Source organism: Homarus americanus, unplaced genomic scaffold (genome assembly GCF_018991925.1).
Source record: "Homarus americanus isolate GMGI-L3 unplaced genomic scaffold, GMGI_Hamer_2.0 scaffold1024, whole genome shotgun sequence".
Lineage (NCBI taxonomy): Eukaryota > Metazoa > Arthropoda > Malacostraca > Decapoda > Nephropidae > Homarus > Homarus americanus.
Window position 1 is genome coordinate 7,229,420 of NW_024715228.1, and position 8,260 is coordinate 7,237,679.

The window sequence follows — 8,260 nt, forward strand, 5'->3', positions numbered from 1 at the left end:
TGTATGGCTTGTTTTGATTTTTCCTTGCATATTTTGCTATATATATATATATATATATATATATATGTTATAGGCATTTACAGTAGTAAGAGTGTATCACCAGGTTACTCAATTTCACATTTTCTATATGAACTCGTAGCCCCAGCATTCTCTATCAGGTAATGATGTCAGGCAACATGGATACACCTTCAGCGTGGTGCAAACCCTGTAAGAAAATAAGGATAGAAAACAAGCAGTACAGCCTGAAAATTGAGCTGAGGTGAAAAATTCAGACATACACCCTTGCTATTCTATAAGCCTCATCTATATACTGTATATACTAACAAAATGACTAAAACCTCCAGATGAAATTATCAGGGTAATTGCATTCTATCTCAGAAACAATTTGGTTTTAAGTGAGAAGCACACTGTATGTGTAGGCATCATGCAGAAATTGGGTTGCCAACTGATTTTTTCCTTTTCAAAACTGCTTTGTATTTCTGATATGGAAAAGATATTTCATCACCATGTTTAGTTAGTTTTAGGAAGTATGATTCATATTTTGTATATATACTGATTTGGTTCAGTATAACAAAATTAATGTATTGTTAGAAATAGTGACTCGTTACTTTTTAATATTGTTTGTTACAAATGACTTTGAACGAGATTACTTACAGAATAGCATGTGTTCTATTCACATTTCCATACACACGAAGATAATATGTATAGGGCCCTTGCTTTCACATAATACAGCATTTCAAACAACAAATTCATGAGTGTGCACACATACTATACATGTACAGAAGCGATATCAATCCTAGTACAAACTTCTGTTTAATATCATTGATTACAGATGCTTTGACTTTTTGCATGAACATCTCTTTTGCTGACTTCGCATACTGTATGTATACAATTGGACATCTATTTCGTCTTCCAATGGACAATAGAAAAGTAGTGTTTGGACCATAAATTACTTTACCATGAAAAAAAAACAGGCATAAAAAACCTTATCTTGGTGGTATCTGCCACACAGGAGAGGGAGAAATGAGGCCCACTCCAGCAAAGTGGCACCTTTTTTAAGAGATTGATGGAAGTCGAGTACCAAATTTACAGTACAGTAATTATAAAAAAAAAATTATGACAATGGTTAAGTATCTTACCTAGAGGGTTAAGATGGTCAAATCATAAAGTGTCAAGTAGAAAAGATCAGTATTTTATATTAAAAAGGAGAAGGGGTACCGATTAATATTTCTTGAAGGCCAAAGACGTTAACCTCTGCCAAGGCTGCGCAAAGCTCCTCACATGGTTGCTCATGAGATTATCAATAACATAATTTTTCACTCATCACTCACTTGGAGGTTACCATATATTCAAGATACTGTATATATTTATGTTTCTCTGTAATTGTGTGTTATGTATTCATATAATATTTAAACCATTATTATATAATATGCACGGTACAATGCATAATAATATGGAAGTATGCATAGCATAATGTATGTACATTCAGTAGCTACATGTATGATATATGTGTATGCAATAAATACATGAATGAATATATTTACTGTACCTGAAAATTTTAATATTTATGACTCGTTGCCTAGGAAACAACCACTCGATTTAATTTATTCTTGCAGGGGTTTCTTGGGATGTCCTCCAACCTCACACTTCTGCAAGTCACTAAATTCTTAATTTTTGTTATCTTTCAAGTGTATTACCATCAAGGTATTACTGGCTGGAAATATATTCATCACCATAAATATCCTGGGATTTTGCCATTTTTACTACAAAACCAAAGATTGTATTAGAAACAATTTGTCAAAGTTAAGGTTCATAAAAGCACTGGCCATGCTAGTGTACATCCCACACTATTAAAAGAGTTGTGCAGCAAACTTGCATAATTGTTCTGCAGAGGCAAAAGGTCCCAGTGACTAGAAAATGGCATACAGTATGTGAATGTTGTATTCAAACAGGGTGATCGCAATTGCATGAACAATTATAGATTGGTGAATTTGACCAGCATACTGTACAAGATACCAAGATGGAATATTTATCACAAAACAACCTTGTGAATGTGTGTTTCATAAATGATATGCAAGAAACTATACACTTCTTTATGCAAATGTTTGGGTATGTTGCAAAGTTAATCGGGGAAATAAAGAACCAAACAGACTCCTGTCAGCTTCAGGAGTGGTCAAAGGAATGGGTGTTAAAATTCAATGTCATGAAATGCAGTTCATACTAACAGTAAGGAAGTGTATCGCATGTCCCAATGGGACAAATATCATTTACAGGGACCAAATGTGAAAAGGATCTGGATGTGTATGTCCACAACAAACTGAAGTTCTTGGACCATTGTGAGAAGGCAAATCAAGCAAACAAGCTAGTACTAGGTCTAATAAGAAGGGTACTCATATGCAGACAGTCCATTGCTCAAAGCTCTTGAAAAGTAATGTATTTCCCCATTGGGAGTACTGTTACATTATATGGTAGCAAAGAATTGCCAGAAACTGCCTGTTGATTGAAGATGTCCAAAGGGGGGCCACCAGACTGTTGCCTGCACTATGGCACCTCAGGTACCCAAAGAGATTAGAATGCCTGTAGTTACCTAGCTTAATGCTATAGGCAGGCAAGGAGTGACAAAACTCTTTAAACACCTCAGAGGGCATTACTCAGTCAAGTGTTCATACCTGGAACTAGCAAATGCCTGCCTTGCGGAGTTCACAGCATAAGGTTGAAGAAGTCACAAGTTCAGAAAATTGTCAAGGCATTTTTTTTTTAGAGATTTGTGATCTCGTGGAGCAACCTACACGAGACGGGGCTGGATTTAGGAAGGTGGAACCCTTTTTATAATGAAGTTTAAGAATTGTTTTTAAAATCTAAACTAATTGTCGTTTATGTGAGATTAGCAACAATTCTACAACCCAAATAGAATGCAACAGTTACAAGTCTATTTTCACAGGCTCACAACAATCAAAATGTCTTACTATACTTACTCTTATTGACATACAGTATTGGGATATTTCTTGGTATTAAATGTTAAGTGCTTACATATGGCTATAGTATACAAGTACAGTATAAAATTATAAACTGAATCGTTCATATCAATCACAAACTGAACAGCAATCAAATTGAAACATTAACCCTTAACGTTCCAGTGTCCCCCAGGGGGTCAGGACTGTAGAGCAAGTTTGTGTCCATAAGAAGTTGGGGCCATAGGGCATGTTTGTGTCTCCCAGGAGGTCAGGACTGTAAGGCATGTGTGTGTGTGTGTTCTCCAGGAGGTCAGGGGTGTGGGGCATGTGTGTGTGTGTGTCCTCCAGGATGTCAGGGGTGTGGGGCATGTGTGTGTGTGTGTGTCCCTCAGGAGGTCAGTGCTGTAGGGCATGTGTGTGTGTGTTTCCCAGGGGGTCAGGGCTGTAGGGCACATGTGTGTGTGTGTGTGTGTGTCCCCCCAGGAGGTCAGGGCTGTGGTAATATGTGTATCCCCTAGGATCAGAGTTGTAAGGGCATGTGTGTGTCCCCAGGAAGTCAGGGCTTTTTTTTATAGGGATTAGCCCTCCCGGGCTGGGTCACTGACCCACATCAGGCCTGGGGGGTGAAAATGTAATAATAAAATAATAACTAATATTAAATAAAATTTATAATAAAAATACAAAATTAACAATAAAGTAATAATTATTCATAGTAAATAAAATTTATAATACAAAATACAAAATTTAAACAAAATTATAATAATAACAATAATAACAATAATAATATTAATGATAGAGAACTGTAAAGAAATGCAAAAATGAAAAAAATCAATAGTGAGAAACAATATAGTATGTATGTTGTGTTGTCAAAATAAGAGAAACAATTGAGACCCTGCAATTGTGTGTAAGTGAGGCAGAAAGTCAGATCAGCAACTTGGGACTTGGTCACAATTTTCGTGATGCCATATAGGCAGCAGGGTCTACCATTAGACAACACATTATGCTTTCAATATCTTCCCAGGCAGTATTACCTCCCTGTTAGGGCTGTAGGGCATTTGTGTGGGTCCTCCAGGAGGCCAGGGCTGTAAGGCGTGTGTGTGTCTCTCAGGAGGTAAGGGCTGTAGGGCATGTTTGTGTTCCCCAGGAGGTCAGGGCTGTAGGGCATGTGTCCCCAGAAGGTCAGGGCTGTAGGGCATGTGTGTGTTCCCCCAGGGCTCAGGGCATGTGTGTGTGTGCACCCCAGGGGCTCAGGGCATGTGTGTCCCCCCCAGAGGCTCAGGGCATGTGTGTGTGGGGGGGGTGGGTGTGGGCACGCAGTGGCTCAGGCATGTGTGTGGCTGTGTGTCCAGGCGGTGTTCCCGGCCCAGGCAGGATCTGTGTCGCTCGGCAGGCAGGTGCCCAGATCAGGCATGTGTGTTGGAGATCAGGCATGTGTGTGTGTACGGTCAGGCTGGCGTGTGTGTGGGGTCAGGGGAGCGCCATGTTGTCCGAGGGGCTAGGGCATGTGTGTGTGTGTCCTTCAGGAGGTCAGGGCTGTAAGGCATGTGTGTGCGTGTCCTCCAGGAGGTCAGGGTTGTAGGGCATGTGTGTGTGTGTCTTCCAGGAGGACAGGGTTGAAGGGCATGTGTGTGTTCCCCCAGGGGTCAAAGCTGTAGGGGCATGTGTGTGTCCCTAGGTCAGAGCTGTAGGCCATGCCATGTGTATGTCCCTCAGAAGGTCAGGGCTGTAGGGCATGGGTGTGTGTCCTTCAGGAGGTCAGGGCTAGGGCATGTGTGTGCGTGTTCCAGGAGGTCAGGGTGAAGGGCATGTGTGTGTCCCCCAGGGGTCAGGGCTGTAGGGTATGTGTGTGTCCCCCAAGGGGTCAGGGCTGTAGGGTATGTGTGTGTCCCCCAGGGAGTCAGGACTGTAGGGTATGTGTGTGTCCCCCAGGGAGTCAGGACTGTAGGGTATGTGTGTGTCCCCCAGGGAGTCAGGACTGTAGGGTATGTGTGTGTCCCCCAGGGAGTCAGGACTGTAGGGCATGTGTGTGTCCCCCAGGGAGTCAGGACTGTAGGGTATGTGTGTGTCCCCCAGGGAGTCAGGACTGTAAGGTATGTGTGTGTGTGTGTCTCCCAGGTCAGGACTGTAGGGGTATGTGTGTGTGTCCCCCAAGGGGTCAGGGTTATGGTCATGTGTGTGTGTGTTTCCCCAGGGGTCAGGGCTGTAGGGCATGTGTGTGTGTGTGTGTGTGTGTCCTCCAGGATGTCAGGGGTGTGGGGCATGTGTGTGTGTGTCCCTCAGGAGGTCAGTGCTGTAGGGCATGTGTGTGTGTGTGTCCCTCAGGAGGTCAGTGCTGTAGGGCATGTCTCTCTCTCCCAACGGGTCAGGGCTGTAGAGCATGTGTCTCTCCCCAAGGAGGTTAGAGCTGTAGGGCATATGTGTGTGTCCCTCAGGAGGTCAGGGGTGTGGGGCATGTCTCTCTCTCCCAGGGGGTTAGAACTGTAGGGCATATGTGTGTCCTCCAGGAGGTCGGGGGTGTGGAGCATGTGTGTGTGTCTACCAGGAGGTCAGGGCTGTAGGGCATGTCTCTCTCTCCCAGGGGGTCAGGGCTGTAGAGCATGTCTCTCTCCCCAAGGAGGTCAGGGCTGTAGGGCATGTGTGCGTGTTCCCCAGGTCAGGGCTGTAGGGTGTGTGTGTGTGTCCCCAGGAGGTCAGGGCTGTAGGGCATGTGTGTGTGTATCATGCCCTCTTGTTTTCCTGCACATCATAACTTGTGTTATCCATGAATATACACTCAATTCCTGGTTCTTAAGAATTATCTGTCACTACAATACTCTTTTCTGCTTCTGCTCCTCCATTTGTGATTTTATGGCAAGTTCATCTGCAAGCAGAAGCTGCCACAACCACTAATGTACTTCTTCCCACTTCACTTTACTCCATTGTTCTGCTTGCTTCGATATATAGAATGTGGATAAGAAAGATGAGGAGTCGACATAAGTGAACAGGTCTAAATACTTGGATTCAGTGTTAAGGGTAGAAAGAGGTTATGAGAAAGAAGTGATTGGGTGAGAGATGGACATGCAAAATGGAGAGTGAAGTAGCAGATACTGTATAGTATATATAAAACAATTATAAGGCCATGTTGATATATGGATGAGATTTGGGCACTAAGGAAGAGGGCAAATTGTTGTAGGATACTGGGAGTGTCATTCAAGGAGAAATTTGGTCATATGGTATGAAAAGAAAAGGGGGAAGAAATTAAGAGCTTAGAATAAATTAATTGTAAGAAAATCAAAATGAAAAACAGAAATTAAGATGATGGGACATGGTTGAGAGAAACTGAACATGGTGGGAATGGCTAAAGAAAGGAACAGGGGCGTACCCAGGGGGGTTTATTGGTTGCCCGGAAATCCCCCTCTGGGCCACGCTGGAATCCATCATCAAGACTATTATCCTCTGTGGCCATCAGAACATTTCTCTACGAGGTCACAGAGATAATACTAAGGATGTTGCCAATGATGGGACTGCCAATCATGGCAACTTTCTGGCCCTCCTTGGTTTCCATGTGGAGGCTGGAAACAGGATTCTGGGTATGCACCTAGGCACAGCTGCCAAGAATACTCTGTACATAGCTTGGAATATCCAGAATGAGTTGATTTACATTTGTGGAGAACAGATACATGACTATATCTTTTGGAAGGTGAAGAAAAACAAGTTTTTCTCTATTATAGCTGACTGCCTGCAAGGAGCAGCTCAGCATGGTGTTGAGGTATGTGGACCCTAATGACCACATCAGAGAGGACCTGGTGGACTTTATGGAGTGTGACAATAGGGTAATTGGAAGAATTATAACAGATAAGGTGACAACCAGCATCACAGGGTATGGACTTGACATCAACAACCTTAGAGGTCAGGCCTATAACAGAGCTGGCAACATGGCTGGCAGCTCCAAGGGGGCAGCAGCTATCATAAAGGAGACCAACCCCTTGGCCCTCTACCAGCACTGCTCATCACATGCCCTCAACTTGGCTGTTGTTAAATCCATCCAGATAACAGTATCAGGAACATGATGGACACCATGGACAGGATCTCAACTTTTATGGAAGAGCATCCCATAATGTGCATATGCCTTGGAGGCAGCTGTTCTGGAGACCCAACTTGAATCAAGGAAACACAAGCTGAAAAATCTGTGCCATACACATTGGGTGCAAAGCCTAGATGCCCTAGAAACCTTTGTGGAGTTACATCCCTCGGTGGTGGCCTGCATGGAGGACATTGTGGAGGGTGGTCCTGGCAGCTGGTCTACAGAGACTGATGCCCAGGCCCTGCTGCTCGCCATTACCAGCACAGACTTCATTGTGTCCCTGGTGATCACCAACAGTGCACTAGGCTGCATGAAAGGTGTGACCACTACCCTTCAAGCACAGGCCAAGGACATAGTTGAGGCCAGCAGAGAAGTTAACTGTGTAAAAACAGCACTACAAGACATCCAAAACAACATGGATGAGGCTGTAGGTGTCACACCTTCCATGTCCAAACTCTGCAAATGCCATTTACACCGAGACAACACGTCAGTTGATGTACTAGCTAAATACTACAGGAGAACAGTGGCTATTCCACTCCTAGACCATCTCCTGGCAGAGCTGGAGATGAGGTTCACCCCCCTGCACCAGAAGGCCTTCCAGGGACTCAGTGTCATCCCATCCATATTGGTAACCCTGACACCAGCAGAGGGCAGCAGAAAAATACAAGAGCTGGTTGACCTCTACTGGGAAGACCTGCCACCTCCTGGCAGTATCAAGAGTGAGGTACACACTTGGCATGTCAGGTGGGAAAAAAGGCCAAAGAATAGGGCCTCACCAGCCTTCTAACTACACTGACCACCACCCTCTCCCAGACATCAGGTTCCATGTTCCCCAATGTGAGGGGCCTGCTCATTATTCTGTGCATCCTGCCAGTAACAACATGCTCTGCTGACATATCTTTCAGTGGACTGAAAAGAATAAAAACACCATTCAGAATAACAATGGAAAATGAGAGACTGACAGGCCTGACACTACTGCACATGCACTAAGATATACCAATGGACATAAACCAAGTAACTGACACATTTACACATAGAAATCCCAGGAAGATGAAATTTGCAAATATACTTGCTGAAAAGTAAAGATGTTCTATGTTTGTGCAAATAAAATATTTTAAGCAAATTTTGATCTTTTATCTATACAAGTACTGAATATTATAACCACTAGGATGCAAAATAATAAAAAAAGTGTTGTACAGTATACATGCATTCAGCACAGTAAATTCATGTATATTTTTTTTTG